The following is a 21,262-nucleotide window of genomic DNA, read 5'->3' on the forward strand; positions in this document are numbered from 1 at the left end:
CTGCATCATCCTTTGGAGTGCTGGTTGCCTTCTCATTACACTTTTTCTGTGCTTACAATCTGCAAACTCTGTTTTAATTACATCTCTTTCTCACTGTTTATTTGTATTCCTGTTTGTCTTTCTGTCTGTTTGTCTCTCGCTCTCTGTCTGTCTCTCATTCACAAATGTTCTCACTCTTTCTGTTTTTCTTTTCTACCAAGAACACTCAGAGTAAGTCTTTTGTCCCAAAACTCATTGATCATTCCTCGTATAAGCTGGCATCAGAGAGCAACGCTATTGCCACCCATCAGCCATTTACCCAAGATTCACTTTTCGTCAGCTAAGTGACATTACTGATTTACCTTTCTTTACAGTCTAATTTAAGAGTCACTGAATATTTCTGGTTTTCTGAAAATCTGTTCCCTTCTCTCAAGGAAATATGGTTACATTCCTAAGCAGTGTAAGTGCCATCATTTACAAACCTTTATCCTTTCTATCATATGGTAATCATTTAAATCACTATTTTTCTAACATCTTCTAGGTAATACCTTCTATCCCTTACGTAATGCAGATTCTGCCTCAATAAGCTTCTTTAACACCATTAACCACCAATGAAATGAAGATAACCTAGTCTCTGCACTATCCCTAGATCTAGCTAAAACTTTTGATACAGTCTTCCATGAAAGCCTGTTACAAAAGCTTAGCATCTATGCATCCACTGCCATATGGTTTCATACCTATCTGCCTGATAGAAGCCAAGGAGTAGAATGGAGTGACCCCCTACTCATCCTTTTTATACTTGGAGTAACCCAAGGATCCATACTTGGACAACTCCGTTTAAAATATTTATGAATGAACTTCTTTGGACTGCAATACATGCTTCCTTAGTACAATATAGAGATGATTCAGTCTTGATCCACTCAGCCACTACAATAAAGGAACTATTACTTAAAATATTAGCAGTATTATCTGCAATAGAATCTTGGCTACAAAATTTCCAACTCCAACTCTAACTGACCCCCTCTCCAAAAAAAAAAAACTAATTGTATTCACGCATAAAAATAATCAGCAATTCACCATTGCATCAGCCAATTTATTCATGTAACATAGCCTGGGATCATCATTGATGAAAACTTGAAATTTAACCTCCACTTTCAAGCCACCATTAAAAATGCATTAAAAAACTTGCCCTGCTTTCACATGCAAAACGTTTACTTTTAACAAAATTGCAAAATTTGCTACTGATACAGCTGTGATGACCCTCCACTTTACCAGTAATCAAGGAGCCTCAATCCTCAGCACTGGCAAGAGTGGGGGATGTGCAATGGGAGGATAACATGCACACACACATTATTTCCAGGTACAGCTCTCTGCATCAGTTGAAATTTCCCTTAAGTGCTGACAGAGACCACAGTCAGTCCAGAGCTGGTTTCTCCCTCTTTCTCAAGATCCCCAGTAAGACTCCCCACTGGCACAGCTATAGAGTTGACATTTCAGCCGAGTGACCAAGCCAAGACCTCCAGCACTCTCTCTGTCCAACCAGTGCTTCATGTCTCTGCTCAAGTAGATGACACACACACTCTTTGAGGTTTGATTTACACACACACACACACACACACACACACACACACACACACACACACACACACACACACACACACCTGGGAAAGGCTGACACAGGTTTACTAACTATGTCCCCTTTTGCCCAGACTGTAAGATAGTTATCAGTGCCACCACTCAACTCCTTATCAGCTACTTTAAGGCCCTTAACAAAGAGTGTCCAATCTTACTGTGTAATATTAATATTAATACAAATGGTAGTTTGACCAAGTGAAAGCTATCAGGAGTGGCCTAGACAGTGTCACCAAATAAACATGCAAGTACTCTCAAAACTTGAATATCTCTACACAGATCAGCCACAATGAAAGGGTTAAATATATTTAATAATAAATAATAAAAGAACAAGACAATAATAAAGATATATTCACAGTGACATCAGAGTTTAAAACCACAGGAAATATTTAAAACAACATTGCAGGACAGTCTCAAATAAATAAAGAAAAAATATCTAAACTAAACTTCACTATATTCCTGATGGAATCTATGAGAATTACTATACCTAATAACTTACTATTATAGAATAAGGCAGATGTTGTGGTGAATGGTTCTTTTCAGGTCCAAGACTGAATACAGAATGCAGTGTTTCTCTAAGAGACTTCTCAAATTAACATCTCAAATATTACTGCAGGGATAGCTTGCAGAATGACATCACTTCTTGTCATCTGACTCTATCCCAGGTGAAAACCACACTGCTGGAAACTTGAAGTATTTAGCATCTACCTGTGAAAATACATAGACCTCAGATCTTTGGCAGATGCTGGAAGTCATAAAACAATTACACTCCTTCATGTTTTCAAAAGTAGTACTTAGCTCACTCTGAAGACAATACAGAAAGCTTCTCAACACACACATTGTGTCTCTGGTCTAGCCTATAAAGTAATTTCAGTTATTTTTCTGAAGTTAACCTCCTGTATTCCAGTTTCCACTGTTAAAATATGTACATTTGAACAGTTACAACAGTGCATGTACATTTATGTTCTTTTCCATTAGCTCACTCTGTGGATACATTTTAAGCACAAGCACTTTATAAAATACCTTTTAACACACATGTCTGTGCAGAGCAGTTTGATATACATGTGGCATACAGTTGTGACACAAGCATCTTATATAAATCATGTTGACTTTTACAAATGACATATAATTATTTACAGATATCCAGATAGCTGTTTTGGCAGTATCCTCCTTTGTCACAGCATCAAACAAATCATATCAATGCACAGCTCTTAAATAGCTTAAAATTTTTATGCAGCCAACATTTGCACACAACGTGCTGTATTAATCTGATGAATGTTCTTCTTTGAAAAATGTCCATTGGTACCTTCCCAGCAGGAAATTACTTTCCAAAGACAAATGTCTTGTCCCCAAATTCAAATCTCTCACTACTTGAGGATATGCCTTATTCTTCAACTTTTGTATTCAAGGTGTGGAATTCCATACCACAACTAATACAATGGTCAGAAATTGCAAGACAATCCAAGATATTTTAAAACACAACTCAAAGTACATCTCAATCACATGACATTACTTGTACTCCTGTGTTACTGGATAGCAACTGTGGTGCATTATATGAGGAAGAGAATAGTGGACTGTGAGTAGATGAAGGCTATAGGAAGGAAGAAAAATTAAGGACCCTTAGATAAAGATGTTAGAAAAGGTCTTAATTAATAGTTAAAGTCAAATAATCATGGTTTGCAAGAGATGCAAAACAAATCACATAAGAAATTTGCATTGTTCATATTGTTTTCTTTAACACTAGGTTGAGGTCTTCATCAGAATGATGTAAATATGATTTTAGTTGGAACAAGTGCAGAATGTATAAGTATAAAGGGATGGATATGGATGTAATAAGATTGACTATGTATTGTTAGTTAAACCTAATTTTGCTGTTAGCATGATGGTACATGCATGGAATGGTTATAATATACCTCTGGATACAAATTATATGGGCATAGACCTTCATGTAATAGAACCTCATGTTCCACAGAGCAATTCAGAACATGATGTTTTTTAAATGCTGGAACAAAGATACACTTGTAGGAAGAATGTGAATACAGTGTATCTTTGCTGACAAAGTATTCAGTCCTGTGAATAGGAAGAAGGTATATAATTGAAATTCCTTATTGACAGATGCCTTTGTGCATTGTCTGTGCATGTGCCAAATGGATGTAGAATTAGTCTGGGCTATATACAAGAAACCAATGACACAAGTACAAATAGTGTTCAGACTCACAGTTGGGTTTCCAGTGGGAGTGGGGGTTCATCAGAATTCAGCTTTGAGCCCACTGCTGTTCATGCAAGTGATGCACTACATTAGCAAACAGGTTGAAGGGGACAGATCAACAAAGCTGCTGTATGCTGATGATGTGACATTACATGCAGGCTCAGAAGAGGAAATTCAGCAAAGGTTAGGGGAACCGAAATGCAAAGCTGATGATATATGGGATGAAATTGAGTACATATAAGACAGTTGATATGGCAGCAAATAGCAGAAACAAAAATAAGTTTAAAATAGAAATAGAAGGGAAAATAGTGGAACAGGTTAACAGCTTAGAGTATCTTTGAGGTGTGGTTGAAGAGCATGTAAGTCTGAATGAGGAGGTCAAAGCTAGAATCAGAGTGGCTGCAGCTAGCTGGCACAGGGTGTCAGAGGTAGTGTGCAACAGCAGGATGCTAAAGAAGTTGAAAAGTAAGTTGTACAAAACAGTGGTGTGACCAGTACTACTATATGGTACAGAAACATGGGCAGCGAAGGAAGAGCAGTTTAAGAAGCCAGAGCTGACACAAATGAAGTGCCTAAGATGGATTTTGGTCCATCAGATTTGGCTTTGGAATTTTTTTTTTGTGGTCCACAATTTTGAGAGGGGGAAGCATCAGTCTGGGGACTGCTGAGGTGACAGTTGACCTAGCTGTGACTCTGCCATGCTGACATGTATTAGTTCCCACTGAAATGATATAATTTAACCACATTGCTGTTGAAGCCAGTTATCTTGGCTTTGAACTGAAGCATCACTCTTGGAGATGTGAAAAATCTGCTTAAACCCAGAACCTTACCTCCACTGCATATGTACATGGATAACTCAGCCATGCGTGTGTCTCTACATCTTTTCCTTGGTATCGCACCTTAACATCATTCACTTCCACAAGGGCAACTATAAGGTCAGAATTGTATTAGGGCCAGTGGAGATATAACAGGACCCTACTGACATTAGAGCTCTTGGTACTACTGTTACTATATCCTTGTTTAGCCTAGTGAGTATAGAGACAATGTGCCTGACTATGACATTTCCAATAACTAATACATACCAGGAGTAGCTTCAGGCTTTGAGGAGTTTAGGGATATAAACCTGCAGTTATGGTGGCCCTTTTTTGTAGGTACCCAAAGTTGGTGAAGGTGTTGATGCAGTAATAAAAGTCTTTCTAAGTGGCTGAGGATTGTTAATGTTGTGCCTGGTGAGCTTGGCTAATGTTTTTTTCACTGCCTCAGCCTAAGTAGGCTTATTATGGCTATACTGTGGAATAATGTGCAGTGCTGGAATATTGTTCACCAGTGTTAGCAACAGGTGAGAAGTTTTCGTGTACACCTTTCATGCATGGTGTCAGAAATTGATAAGCTTTAGGGGTTATCTGTGAACACAAGGCAGTTGCTACACTCCTTGAAAACTCCAGAAGCTAACAGGTTGGCTATGGAAGGATAAAAGCAGACTGTGGTTTCATGTTGACAGGCCCTATACAAATGGTATTAGGAGTAAGTAAAAAAGGATTTTATAGTACCTAAGTAAGGCATGACAAATGAATACTGGAGGTGAGGCTGAGATTTTACAGTGAGGTATCTACACTGCAGTGCTTTATTAAAGAGAGGAAAATATATACTGGCTGTGCAACAGAAAAATTTAAAAAGGGTTAAACATTAAAAAAAATATGGTACACCACTGCTTGGTAAGCTGCTACAACTCAGATGGGTCATCCTAGATACAATCAACAAATATTGTGAAATGCTATTTAAAAATATAATACTAAAACAACTCTAATAAAACATCCTAACGGAATTTAACAATGGTTATACTTCTGTTAAATGCTAGAGTATAATTTAAAAGCAGTGCAGTAGATTAGATTAGTTCACTGCAATGCTAAATGATTCAGAGTAGATTTTCATTAATACAGCACACTAACAGATTTTAGTCAAAATTATTACTTTACCGATAAATGATGCAAATTGCTTTAACAGCAATACAGCACACTAACTTATCACAGCAAGAAGATTGCTGTATTTAGAATAATGGCACAGTCAGTGATCTAGGCAAGGGCTGGGGTCTCTTCACTTGAGTAGCAGGAGGGTGACTTCACTGTTAGCTACAGGAGAGTTATGTTTTCACCAGTATGATACCTCTGTCAACTGGATTACAAAAGGTCACTTCACAGCAGAATGTTGTTAGAAATGTATTTCCATTTGCCACACACTAAGTAAACTTAGCAAAATGGACACTTCACTTCACCCAGAAAGTAAAACAAGGCAATCACTTCATAGATGAAAGATAATTTACAACTAATGAAAATCGCAAGAATGCCAAAGACACTGAAAGTAAGACGTACAAAACAGCAGAGCAACCAATACTTCTGTATGGGCAGTGAATACAGAACACCTGAGGAAGCTTGGGTTGATGGAGGCGAAGTGCTTGAGGTGGGTAGTAGAATGCACACTGTGGGACAGATGAAAAAATGAGGACATCAGAACTGAAGCCATATAGCTCCAGTTGCAGGAAACTAAAAGACAATTTGGTAAAACAGTTTTCGTGCAGACAGGAAGAAAGGAAGACAGCAAGAGGAGATGAAGACATCTAGCCAACTGATGGCTGAGAAGACCTGTAGCAGTTTTGAATAACTGTCAGGATAGTAGGACAGTAGCACTGAATCGAGAGATGTGGTGAGAGCTGACATGATGTCCTGACCCCATGAAAAATAATGAGGGAAAGGGTGTTGATGATTATGAAGATGTTGACCAAAAGTACAACAAATTTTAATTAGAAAGGTAGATGCACAGTTAAATGTCACAAGGTTTTTCTTTCAGCAAAACAAAACAGTTGATTTTAAATAATGGTGTTGACAGTTATTTTGTACTAATACAAAACACTAACAGAAAATAAGTTTATTAGCAACTGTACCTCATTCCGTACCTTGGTGCAGCTTGTCAGTGCAGGAAGTACTTGCTATAATGGAAGAAATAAACAAGTGCTGCCAAGAATGAAAGTTGGCAGAGTACTGGTGCTTTACTTACAGTGTCAGGATAAATTCATTTCAAGAGGCAGAAGTAAAAGCAGGGATGGTAAATACTAAAATGTCTACAGGTGAAGCTCTACCTCAGGAAATACCAAACTGCTGAAAGATGAAAGATTAACACCTTCACTTATAAAACAAATCTCTTTCATCTTTAAGTCTCCTTATCTTAAAATAGTTAAATCCAAGGCCACACCAGAGTGATACACTGCCAGAAAACTCATTCACTGAATTTTGTCAATTTGGGGTTTTTGGTGGCTTAAGTTTCTACTGTTTTATCCTTTAGATATTGAACTTTTGTATAACTTGTAAAGTATACTCTACAGATTTCCCTTACAGAAGAAAGATCAAATATATAACATATCATCAGCAAAACTGTCAGGCAAGGAAGTTGCAATGCTGGTAGCCAAAAATCTGCCAGCTATAGATTATATCCTTACAGATACAGTTTCTAACAAAGCATTTATATCCCAGACCTCCTGGAGCTGGTATTTCTCAGGAGATAGCATGATTCACCAGTTTGTGATGGTGTGGTATTGAATTTGATTCTCAGAAGGGCAACACAGCCAGAGATATCCATGCTTAACATAAGCAAAAGTCATGGAGGGTTTTGGGGTTCCCTGGCTAGATTTTACAAAGACAGATAAGTGACTCAAAGAAATAAAATAAATAAATAATGGGGGAGCAGAGTTTGTTCAGGAAGTAAACAGGTAACAGTGCAACACAGTGAACATTTTATCTTACCTGTATTAAGCAGAATGGGAAGAAGAAGAAGAAAAAAGACCATTCTGGTTCTCAACTGGCATAAAATGATCATGTTTAAAGATTTAAGGAGAAGCAAAAGGCTAAAACAGAGATAAGGTTTAGAGAGAAAGAGAGCTAGCCTATCTGGAGAGCAGCCTTGAAGAAAAACAAGAAAGTAAAGAAATAAGAGATAGACACAGTTGTGCGCTGTGAAGAGAAATTAATTGTAAAGTGTGAAATGAAATTTTGTCATTTGGTTCCATAATACAGAGGGCTGGACCCTGAACATCACACAGACAATGAAGGATTCAGCTAATGGCATTTGCACTGAAACATTTGGCCAAAGATGAGCGAAACTGCTAAGTCAAGTGCTCACCCATCCTGGGGGTGTATAAAAATCTGCAGACTTTGCCTGCCTAAGAAGCACCAGCTGCAGGAAGGCCCTAAAATGCCCTCATTAAGCACAGGGATTTAGAAGTGTAAGCCTTGGCAAGTAATACATCCACTGTAGCTGACCACCGCAGGCAAAGGATGCATGCACTCATGCAGGAGCTTAATGTAGTAGGCAGAGCATAGTACTAGCTGAATGGAGGTGGGGGGAGGTGTATTTGAACATCAAAAAATATCTTCTAACTTTCTGTAGGATGATGGTTGAGTGCTCTGGCCCTGGACTCTCCCTCTTTGACATTGTCCCATGCTGGTGACCAAAAGGGAATAAATGGGTTAATAAAGGATATAAAGCTATAGAGTTCTGAGTAAATGATTAGGGAAACTATTTAAATAATTAAAATATATAATTCTGAATAAGTTGAAAAAGAAAAAGTGAAGTAAATCAGAAAATGTAAATGATGAGAACTGGAGAATGAGATATGAGATCCCATATCACAGAAAGTGATACAAAACACAGGGATTGCAGTATGACATGATAGGATAATAAGAATAATACACATAATAGAATTCTCCAACTCAGATCAGGAAAATGCCTAATTCTCCAACTCAGATCAGGAAAATACCTAATTCTCCAAATCAGATTAGGAAAATGCCTAATTCTCCAACTCAGGTCAGGAAAATGCCTAATTCTCCAACTCAGATCAGGAAAATGCCTAATTCTCCAACTCAGATTAGGAAAATGCCTTATTCTCCAACTCAGATTAGGAAAATGCCTAATTGTCCAACTCAGATTAGGAAAATGCCTAATTGTCCAACTCAGATCAGGAAAATGCCTAACTGTCCAACTCAGATTAGGAAAATGCCTCAAACAAACATTTACCTATGAAAATGTTTAGTTGTGGCCTGGTGATCTATGAAATGCAGCAGAGTCTTGATTTGGAAAGAAAATATGACTACACATGGTTTTGTCAAGGGAATGAATGGGTAGGGAGGAAAAAGGTGCCAATGCTTGTCAGGTGCAAGAAAAGAAAGCTAGACATTGGATATTAATAGTTACATTTGTATGGTGATAAGTGGTTACAGTGGCACAGTGGGCAGTCCTGCTGCCTCACAACACCCGATTTGTCCAGTTTGGTGACTAGCTGAGGCATCTCCTCTGCAGAGTCTACACATCCTCCTTATGTGACTTTTCACTTGGTCATTCAGTCTACTCCACCAACCTAAATATATAGTGATAAGTAAATTGGTGATGCTTTACATTTCCTTATATGTTTGATTGTTTTTCTGCATCATGCCCACAGAGTGTTGGGGCAGGTTCAGGTTTCTCTGCATTATTGAATGGGATAAAACAGATATCAGAAAATGAGCTAGGCAAACTATTTGCACTGCTGCACATACAAAGTCCATATGGAGAATGTAAATAATAGTGAGAAAGGTAGAAGGATATACAATTTTAAAATACCTAGATAAACAGAGGAAAGTAAGGACAATCTTGTCCAAAAAAATGAAAAAAATAAACATGCTTTTTGTCATATCTCAGTCTTTTCTGCTGTACATATGTCTTGACACCAATTTCAGAGGTTATTAACATTTCCAAATTTAAGGGTGGCCATGGTGGTGCAGTGGTTAGTGTTGCTGCCTCACAGCAAGAGGTTCTCTGGTTTGAGTCTTGGCTGGGGTGCCTTCTATGTGGAGTCTGTATGTCCTCCCTGCAGTTGTGTGGATTTTCTCTGGGTGCTCTGGTTTCCTTCAACATCCTAAAAACATGCTGTAGGTGGATTGGGAACTTGGTGCTAGGTGTGAGTATGTGCATGTGTGTGCCTTCTGTAGAAAGTTGGGTGCTGGGCTAGCAACTTGACATTGTAAAAACTCCATTGCCAATCATTCTGCAGACCATTGTTCCACTGTGGTGACCCCTAGCCAGGAGAAGAAGAAGATTAATATTTTCCAATTTGTTAAACATTAACATAGCTTTATAGGGGCTGCCACACTAATGAGATTTCATTTTACACTGTTTTTCCCTCACTGATGCAGTTTGATAGGAATGCAAAAACCATTGTGGTGAAAGAACATTTACTATAATAAAATCTACCCATTTACTTACTAGAGAGGTTCAGTAATTTCCTTCTCTGGGAAGGTCTCATGTAAGAGCATGTTTGTTTTTTTTCACACTGTTTTCCTGATTATCACCAAGCTACTACTGTATTCCCCCCATTTGTATCCCTTTATTGAGTTAGAATATGGTAGTGGTATGACTGTCAACCATGCAGCAATCAGAGGATTTTTTTGTTATGTAAAAGGTTTCCCCACCTTTCACATGGGAATCGACACCCAATGGTGGGCATGCTTGCTGTTGTAAGAGGTGCCAACAACTTCCATGGGTGATGAAAACCTTAAATGTCCTGTCTCTCTTGCAAGAAGCACCATCGTATGAAGACCACTCTCCACTGAGGATACAAGTTTGGAGTGTGTTCTCCAGATATATGAATCCACCCCCTCTTCCCTGAGATTGAGAAAATATGCCACATCACTCATCTGTCTACTCCACTTGGCTCCTGCCCAGCCGTGTAAGCAAACTTAGGTAACCTGGGGCATAGGTGGGGTTTTATCTTTCACTGTTCTGCACAGCTGGTATTAATCAGTTTAGCTTTTTAACGGATGCCTTTTAATTTTTATCATGGTGGCAATCTCTTAAAAAATATATTAAGGTACACTTAAATCTTAAGCTTGAAGGAGTAGACAGCCTTTTTGTTTAGACACAAAATCATAGTTGCAAGTCACATTTTGTTGCTGAAGTACAAAACTGGTCATATTGTAGTTGCAAGCAGTATTTATGCCTTATTTGTTAGATGTAAACACAGACCTCTCCCTTTTCAGAGGTAACATGGGAACCCTTTCTGGTTAAGTGACTTGTTCAGAGATAGAAGGCTTGCAAGTAAAAATTGAGAGAGCCCATTAACAGCTTTTACCCTTAACCCTCTGAGCTAAACTGATAGATTTTGTAGTAGGTGTGAAGATAGGTGAAGGCTGCCAGCCTAGCCAGATAGAATTTTCTAGATAACTCTGTCATTTGTAAATATTAATGTAAGCCACAGGATTGTTCTCTTTATTGGATAGTGAACTGTAAAAATGTAACAACAGTGCACTCTGCTGTATGAAAGCTAAGTCAAGCATTTTATGACTGTCTTTGATGTCAAAATTCAAAGCCGATATGTCTAGAGGGAGGCATCCTGCCTATTGTTTTAAGACCAGAGTTAATGGCTAGAATTTGCAGTATAAATGTCCTTTATTTCTCTTATTTCTGACCAGGTGTAAAGAATGTAAATGTAGTTTCTGTTAGCCTTGGAACACCAGAAAGTGTGAAGAATGATGTCATGTGAATCAGCTCTGTGTTATCAATTTAAAGAGAGAGAATCAGAAAGCTCTGAGCATTTTGTCTTAAGAACATCCAACATCACCAGCACTGCTTTGCTCTTTATTTAAGTTATTTATAACTGTGTTTTCTCTTACATATAGCTAGGAAATAGGAAGATTAGAATAGTTTGTTTTTCTGTGATGTCAGAACTTTTGCTACTGTATTATTTTAAGTATTTCTCTGTGATCGCTGAACTCTTGACTGGTACTGTGTAGTAAGAAGTGTTGTCTTGTGTTTGTATTATTTATTATTAAATATTTTTAAACCTTTCAACTGTGGCTGTTTTATGTAGAGATAATTTAAGCTCTAGAGTACATTGCATAGATATATATATATATATATATATATATATATATATATATATATATATATAGTGATACTATGCCAAGTCACTCCAAATAAGTCTTGACTGTTTGGTTACATTTACCATTTAGATAATAATATTGCACAGTAATAATTGGACATCCTTTTAAGGGCCTTTGAGTAGCTGATAAATATTAGCTGGGTGGTGGCAGTGATTTCTACTGTATAGTCTGGGTAAAAGGGGCACAGCTGAAGAACCTTTGCCAGCCTTCCCCAGGAGTGTCTGTGTGGTTGTATAAACTCTTATCTCAAAGTGTGTGTGTGTGTCAGCTACTTGGGCAGGAAGACAAAGCACTGGCTGGACAGAGAGGGTGCTGGAGGTTTTAGCTTGCCCAGCTGGCTGAGATCAGGACCCTATAGCTGTGCCAGTGGAGAGTTTTATTGGGGACCTGGAGAGAAAGAGGAGAAACCAGCCCCAGACTGACTGTGATCTCTGTGTGCTCTTAAGGGAAATTGTACTTTACTATATGTGTATTTATTATCCTTGTCCTATATGGACACCCCTCACTGGTGTTAGTGGAGAGGATTTAGGCTCCTTGATTGCTGGGCCAGTGCACGGGTGTCACATATTAATTGTTTGACAGTAGTGGGATATCCACACCACATATGAATTGGTTGGCAAATATTAACTGGCTTGTAGTGGTGTGGGTAGAGTGAATTCCTGTAGCTTGTGTACAGTGATCACTGAAGGTGTTTTGTACTCTAAATCAGCCATGCAGTGAATACTCAGAGTTCAGATCACAATTGTTTTATTTCTTTTGTTAGCTTAGTTAGTCAGGGAGAGCAGGCAGCATGTCAGCATAGGAGTATGGAAAGCTGACAAGGAGCCAGCTGGCTGAGATGTGCCAGGCTAGGGGACTGGTGCATGAAAACCTGACTAAGGCAGACCTGATTGCAACCTTCGTCACAGCTGCATCAGAAAACAGCAACCAGGAGGATGATCAGACTGGCAGTGGAGATGTACCAGCCTCAGAGAATGGACAGCTCAACCTTTCTGCAGAGGACGTAAAAATCTATCTGGAGCTAAAGAGACTTGAGTTGGAGGCCAGACATTTGGAAATAGAAGCAGCTGACAGACTGAGACGGTTGCAGGCTGAGGAGAATGAGAAACTGCTACGCCTGAAAGCTGAGGGAAAGGAGAGGCAGAGGCAGCATGAGAAGGAGATGCTGACTCTTCACCAGAGTCATGGAGCTAATGGGGAATGGAGTAAATGGACCCCAGAATCACAAAAGGTCAGGAAGTATCTTCCGCAGTTTAAAGAGGTGGATAACTTTCATAGTTTCATTCATATGTATGAGGGGGTATGTAAACAGTATGATGTTGACCAAAGGGTCTGGGTATAGTTCCTGACCCCCTTACTCCATGGTAAAGCTGTAACTGTAATATCTAAACTTGCTGATTGTGAATATTTTGATTATACTGCTGTTAAAAATCACTTGTTAGAATATTTTAAGCTAACACCTGAAACGTATAGGAAAAAGTTTTGTGAGCATAGATGCAAGGCAGATGAAAGTGTGTATGAATATGTTGCTGAACTGAGCACTTATTTTCATAGGTGGGTGAGTGGATGTCAGGTCACCACTTTTGAAGGGCTGGCAGACCTTTTTGGTGAGGGAATGAGCCATTAGCACTTTGCCTGAGGACATGAGGATCTGGTTAGCTGATAGACAATGTGCTACTTCAGATGAGTTGGGGAAGAAGGGAGACCTATACTTAGCAAGCAGGGCATCCCTGCACAGGAAAGGGACCCCAATACTGCTCATGGGTCTAAAGGGACCCATGGTGGGCAGCACAGACTGCCCCAACAGAGTCTGCCAGTAGCAAGGGAAGACACTAGTCCAGGTACATGCCCAGGACCTAGGTTTAAATGTTTTAAATGCTACCAATGGGGCCATGTGGCATACAGATATCCATGGAGGCAAAGTGGGGATTAAAAGGTGAGAGAGCCAGTAAGTGGGAAAGACAAAATGCCAATAGTAGGTTGTCTTGAGACAACAGGGGTACCAAACTACCATCCTGCAGATGTCCTGATAGGGAAGGATCTGGATGAAGCAGTACCATGTGTTTATGCAATTACATGCAGTCAGGCTATGAGAAAAGCATGTGGGTCTGGTAGCCTGGGGGAGACCCAGACAGACTGCATACTTGCAGCAAGGACTGGTGAGGTTGTTATTTCAGGGAGGGGGAATACTTTGTAACAGTGAGACTGAATGTGAGCCACAGCAGCTTGTGGGTACTGATGTTCCCTTGGACAGAGGGACTGTAAAAATAGAGGTGAGTAGTAGTACCCAGGATGACAGTGAGGCACCACTGTCAGAGGATGTCAGACTTCCTGTGGAAGGAGAGCTGGGAAGGGTTACAAACAGCGAGTTGAGGCAGGCTCACCTCTCAGACCCTACATTGCAAGGCCTGAGGCAGGTTACTAGTGAGGCACCTGATTCTCAAAGGAAGGTGGAATCTGTATACTGGGACAAAGGGTTACTGTATAGAGAGTTAACCCCTGAGGGAGGGCTAAAAGGTGAGAGGGTACAGCAGTTGGTAGTGCCTAGAGCCTACCGTTTGGCACTTCTAGCCATAACCCATGATATTCCCTTTGCAGGTCATATGCACATAAAATGTACAAAGAGACATATTATGCAGAACTTTCATTGGCCTGGAATTTCCAGAGATGTAACAGGGTACTGCAGGACCTGTGAGCAGTACCAAAAGGTAGGCAAGGCAGGAGACAAGGTGAGAGCTCCTTTGATATATTTGCCTGTGATTGAGGAGCCATTTCAGAGGGTAGCTATAGATATGGTGGGGCCTCTGAGTACCTCAAGTTCCACAGGGAAAAGTATATCCTAGTGGTAGTGGATTATGCTACATGATACCCTTAGGCAGTGGATCTGTCCACCATTGAGGCAGAAAAGGTGGCAAATGCTTTGTTAAAATTTTTCAGCAGGGTAGGTTTCCCAAAAGAAATACTGAATGACAGAGGTGACAATTTCATGTCAGACCTGCTGGCCTGTCTGTGGAAGTACTGTGGGTGAAGCACATGAAGACCACCCCCTACCATCCCCAGACTAATGGTCTTGTTGAGAGGTTAAACTCCACAATCAAGTCCATGCTATGGGCATTTGCAGACCAGTTCAAGAGGGAGTGGGACAAATATTTCCCCATCTGCTGTTTGTTTACAGAGAGGTTCCCCAGGAATCCATAATTTTTCACCCTTTGAGTTGCTGTATGGGCATAGGGTGAGGGGCCCTCTAGATTTAATTTGAGATGAGTGGGAAGGTGAGTGTGAACCTCACAAGGAGTCTGTTGTAGCATATGCCCTAAATCTCAGGACAAGGCTCAGGGAATTCATGGGCTTGGCCCAGGAGAACCTGGCAGAAGCCCAACAACAGAAAAAGGTGTGTTATGACAGGAATGCTTGAGCTAGAGAGTACGCTGTAGGACAGCAGGTAATGGTTCTCATTCCTGTCAGACACAAGCTGCAGGCAGGTTGGGAGGGACCCTACAAGGTGGTAAGAAAGGTAAGTGATATTAACTACATGGTAGAACTGCTAGGCAGGAGGCAGGGGCATAAATTGTACCATGTTAACATGATGAAACCTTACCATGATAGGGAGGCCCTTGTGCTGAGCATTTGTAGTGGATTGCAGGAGGAGTCTGAGGGAGATCTGATGACTGCTCTCCTCAGTGAGGCTCGGAATGACACCTCAGTGGAAGGGGTAGCAATGTCCCAGCAGCTATCTCCTACCCAAGTTCGAGAAATATGAGCAGTGTTACAGTAGTTTAGGGACATGTTCACTAGGATACCAGGGTGCTCCCACCTGGTGCAGCACCAGGTGGATACAGGACACCAAAGGCTTATTAGGCAGGCCACTTATAGGGTGCCTGAGAGAGAGTCAAACAGACTCCGAGGAAAGAGATACAGGAGATGTTGGAACTAGGGGTAATTCAAGATCCAACAGTCCCTGGGCCTCCCCAGTGGTGCTGGTGCCAAAGAAGGATGGCAGCACCAGGTTCTGTGTGGACTATAGTAAATTAAATAGTCACACAAGAGTCAAATGCTTAAACTATGCCTGGGACAGATGAGGCCCTAGAGCAGCTGGGTGGGACTAAGTATCTTACAACTATTGATCTTACTAAGGGTTACTGGCAGGTGCCCTTGACTTCCAGTGGTAGAGAGAAGTCAGCCTTTGTGACCCCTTTTGGCTTGTATGAGTTCACAAAGATGCCCTTTGGGATGAAAAATGCCCCAGCGACTTTTCAGAGGCTGGTAGATCATATCCTAGCAGGAGCAGGATGGTTTGTCCTTGCTTACATAGATGATATTGCCATTTACAGCCATTCCTGGCAAGACCGACTTCAGCATGTCAGGGAGGTGCTGGGCAGACTACAGAGGGCAGGGTTGACCATTAAGCCAAGCAAATGTCAGATGGGTATGGCAGAGGTCTCCTACCTGGGACATAGAGGAGGGAGTGGTAAGATCAGGCCAGAACCTGCCAAAGTAGAAGCCATTCAGGCATGGCCTGCACCTGTTACCAAAAAGCAGGTGAGGGCATTCTTAGGGACAGCAGGGTACTACAGAAAGTTCGTTCCCAGTTATAGTACCATAGCTTCTCCCCTCACAGACCTGAGAAGGAAGAACAGGCCAGATAAGGTAGTGTGGACCACAGCATGTGTGCAGGCATTCCAGAAGCTTAAAGAAGCTTTGGGAGGACCCCCTGTATTAGCCAGTCCAGATTATAGCAAATAATTTGTGCAGGTGGATGTTTCGAACCATGGAGTGTGGGCTGTACTTAGCCAGATTTCTTCACAGGGAGAATATGGTTTATCTCAGTCGTAGGCTCCAACCCAGGGAGGAATGCTATGCAGCTGTAGAAAAGGAATGTCTAGCCATAGTGTGGGCACTGCAGAACCTTCAACCTTATCTGTATGGAAGAAAATTCACTGTAGTGACAGATCACAGCCCCCTAACATGGTTAAAGAGAGCCAGCCAGCAAAATGCCAAGTTGCTAAGACGGAGCTTAGGTTTGCAAGCAGATGATATGTCAGTGCAGTACCACAGTGGGATTAGCAATGCCAATGCAGATGGGATCTCAAGACAGGAAATGGGTTAAGGTATACTCAGATAGACCTATCCCTCTCAAGCAATGTTTCCCAAGGGTCACGTGAAAAACTAGCTTGAGTTCTCCAGGGGTGGAGATGTGTAAAGATATTTAAAGGCTGCCAGCCTAGCCAGATATAATTTTGTAGATAATTCTGTCATTTGTAAATATTAATGTAAGCCACAGGCTTGTTCTCTTAAATGTGAAAAGACTGCATTGGATATTGATCTGTAAAAATGTAATGACAGTGCACTCTGCTGTAAGAAAGCTAAGTCAAGCGTGGGCAATGTGAAAAACCAGAAAGAAAGAAAGAGTGAAAGATATCACTTAAAACACACATGCACACACACACACACACACACACACACACACACACACACACACACACACACACACACACACGCACATGCACATACACACTCGCACACAGACATAAAAATGCACATATGTGTGAGCGCACAATAAGCTGATCTATTTTCAGGCTCTGGTATGTATGCATGATGTTCAGAGGAGTACTAACACTCAGTATACTACATTAAATACATTGTCAATAGGATCAGGATTGAAAAACATGGATTACAGACCACAATGGTGGTGTACAAACACTATTATTCTTTATGAATTGTACAGAGGAGGGCATAAGACATAGTGGTGTGCTAAGCTCTCTTGTGCCTGGTTCATCCCTTATTCTGTCTGCAACCAAATAGCTGCAGCAGTATCACACTTCAGCACAGCATAAAGGCAAAGCTAGGTCATTATCATATTATGATAATGAGAGGTAAATTTTTATGAGCTTATATTGAAGGGAGCTTGGCAGCATCACTATGTGTGTTTTGGGTAGGGGGTTTGATGCACATATGACTGTGTTAACAAGTCTGACTGCACCACAAGATATTGCTGGTAGTTTTTTCCTAGTTTGTAACAATGACAACTTTTCTTCTTTTTAACAGTATAGTTGATATGCTGCTCAGCTCTATGTGCCAAGTAAAGAAAGGGGATTGCTGCTCTCACAAATGGCACTTTGTGTCTGTTTGTCTGGTATACTTCTGGACTCCCATAACTTACTCCATTGGGTCAAGCTCATACACAGGTGACTGATCTTTTGTAAAGATTCTTGGGAGTAGTAATTTATATGGATGAAGTCTTGCCCCATTGTGTATATGCCTTTATGTAAATCTCTTGCAAAACTGAATAAGAAACTCCAGACCCTGATCAAATCAACCAAAGTCAGATATGTGGTAAAAATATCTTTCCAGGCAAAGAATAAATGCAAAGCCTTCTATGTCTTCTTTCTGCTTTTCCCGGTTATGGGTCACCACAGCAGAACTCCGGTCCGCTAATGATTGGCAGTGGATTTTTATGGTGTCGGGTTGCCAGCCCGACACTCAACCTTCAAAGAAGGCACACCTATTCATGCACGCACCTACCTGCACATCTTTAGATGTCACTCGACCATGGGGAGGACATGCAGACTCCACACAGAAGGTGCTCCAGACGAGAATCTCAGAAACAATGCCCAGTACTGTGCAGATCTAATAGTAAATTATATCCCACACTTGGACTCAGATGACATAGCCAATCTTCTTGCAGACAAAATTAGTTCAAACTTCAATGCCCTCTACACTCTAGTATTCTCAGATCACATATTTGCACCTACACTCTTCTCTACTCAAACTTCCCAAGAACAAGGTGCTGTCTAAGGCCAAAAACATAACATACAGCCAGATAACATACCAGGATGCCTACTGGACAGTCTGACACATGACTTTTCAGATCCCCCACAGAAGCTATTTAATATCCTCCTCAAAACAGGCTTTCTGCCAGATGAATAGAGGACAGCAGCAGTCATTCCCTTGCACAATGGTGGGGCCTGAACAGATCTGAGTTATTAAAGACCAATAAGCCTGACTTGCCTCATCTATAAGGCTATGGAAAGGATCTTTGCAGATTTAATAAATAAGGATTTAGGTAAGTTATAGATCTCGAACCATCCCAGATTAGATCTGTGAAGGGCAGGTCCTGCCTATCTAACCTGGTCAACTTTGAAAAAGTTACTGAAGCAATGGACAAGGACAAAACAGTGCACACCATATATATTGTTGTGTCTTTCAGCTTTTCCCGGTTAGGGGTCACCACAGCGGAACTCCGGTCCGCTACTGATTGGCAGTAGATTTTTTACGTGCTGGCTTGCCGGGCCTAGCGCACAACCTTCAACGAAGGAACGCCCATTCACGCATGTCGCCACACAGAAGACGCTCTAACTGAGAATCGAACGGGCAACGTCTAACTGTGAGGCGACAATGCTACCGCAGCACCACCCTATGTAGACCTTGCAAAATTGTTCAACACCATCTCACACTCAGGTATCATAGATAAACTATCCAAGCTAAATGTCAGGTCCAACAAGCACATATACAGAGCCAAGGACATTTGTATAGGAAGATCTACCTGTTCCAAAGGGCAAATCGCTAGCGGTTTACCCTAGGGTTTCCTTTGGCCACTCCTCTTTGGCATTTACTTCTCAGAAGTCAAAGCTAATATCAAAGATTGTGGCTGACCATTTGCAGTTGATTGTAAATTTGATGTTTTCATAGACTCCTGAGAGGAAACCAAGATCCTCAAAGAGCGCCTGTCCTGAACAAATAGCTGGTGCCAAAAAACATGAACTAAAGCTAAATACCAAGAATGGTTTAATCATATCCTTCAGCAAACAAGACTCTCCATGTAACTATCACATTAACAACACACTCCCAAAAATGTATCCCACAGTTAGGGATCTGGGCACCTATATTGATAATGAGCTGCTCTTTGATCACTGTGTATCAACTGTTGAAAGGAAGTACTTTATCACTGAATAGCTCACAGCTAAAGGTCTTTTGTACAAATCCAGAGATGTAATTGTTCCACTGTACTTGGCACTCATTAGGCAGATTATTTACTATAATGCCCATTTTGGTATGTATCTGTCCAAAAACTTGTCACAACTGGAATGACCATGATGCTTTATCACTAAAAAATCAAGGACACAAATTGTAATAACTATGCAAACCATCTCATAGCCTTGTCCCTCTTCTCAGTTTTATACAGGCTACTGAATGTTGATCTGAGCCTCACATATAGAGCTTTAACAGACCCTGTTCTTTCAGACTTACTACCTCTTCGTAAGTCCAGTGGCATCATAGCCAAGTGCTCAAGGGGATTTCAGTCTCTTTGGCAAAATAAATAGAATGTGCCAGAGGGATAGATATGTATCACAGAGGATAACTCATCTATGGAACTGTGTTCAACTCCACATAAAGCAAAGTACTACTCTTACTCTATTAATTTGAATGAGTAGATGGATAAACATGTGTTGTTGCCTCAAAGTAAGACGTTGTCCGGTTCAATTCTCAGCTAGAGCGTCTTCTGTGTAGAGACATGCATGAATGGGCGTACCTTCATTGAAGGTTGTGCATCAGGGCTGGCAACTCGGCACGTAAAAATCTACTGTCAGTCATTAGCGGACTGGAGTCCACTGTGGCGATCCCCTAAATGGGAAAAGCCGAAAGACACAACAAGATGGATAACCATGAATTCATCCCTACTTTAGCACCACTGTCCCTCATGGATAGTGGAAACATATCTGTGTTTGACCCATCTGTGGGTTATTTGTATACCAAATATAATGGCTAAACTACCATGGGTAGGTAAATTCAGGCTTCTTAGGATCCTGACTCTGTCTCCCAATAAGCTGTAGTATGGAGGCATACTGGGTTCTACGACTGCTCAATGGCATATGACCATTAATATTTAAGTGTAAAGAATGTCTGCCCTTAATACACCTAGTTCTGTAACATTACATGTAAACTTGCAAGCTGTTTTGATTTAGTTTTCATTCTATACAGTGAAGTAATTGTGTCAGAAAATATTTTGCACATACAGAAAGAAAAAGCTGTGATCAAACAAAAGGTTTAGATTTGATCATGTCTGGGTGTATTTTTTCACCTTTTTTCTGTCCACTTCTCTCTATCATGTAATTATATTCTGTTCTTCTTATATTTAAAAAAAAAAAGGTCTTCCTAATACTATGTCTCTTTGGTTAAATACTTAGAATGCATTTCATTTATGGTATTGTTTTGTACTATTATTTTCACTGCTTTAATAAGTACAGAGCTGTAAATTTTAGTAAACTCATCTTATGTATTTGTTGCTTATCTTTTGTAAGATTGTAAATTCTCTGGAGCTTTTCTCCTCAGGTTTCCACTGAAAATGGGCCCCTGACTCAGTTGGACTAACCTGATTAACAAATGTCAATAAATAAAATAAATAAATATTAGAATCAGTGGCAATATACCAAAACGTGTAAGTAGCATGTAAGTACCTTAGAATTATGTAAAGCAAGCA

At 40.5% G+C, this 21,262-nt stretch overlaps 1 protein-coding gene across 1 annotated transcript in view; it reads right to left on the minus strand.

The window, feature by feature from the left end:
* LOC122808028 (protein S100-A4-like) overlaps positions 1-21,262 on the minus strand; it is a 112,863-nt gene that overhangs the window by 904 nt on the left and 90,697 nt on the right. The window lies entirely within an intron of this gene.

The sequence above is a fragment of the Protopterus annectens genome, chromosome 8.part0 (assembly GCF_019279795.1).
Source record: "Protopterus annectens isolate FY-2018-M chromosome 8.part0, PAN1.0, whole genome shotgun sequence".
NCBI lineage: Eukaryota > Metazoa > Chordata > Ceratodontiformes > Protopteridae > Protopterus > Protopterus annectens.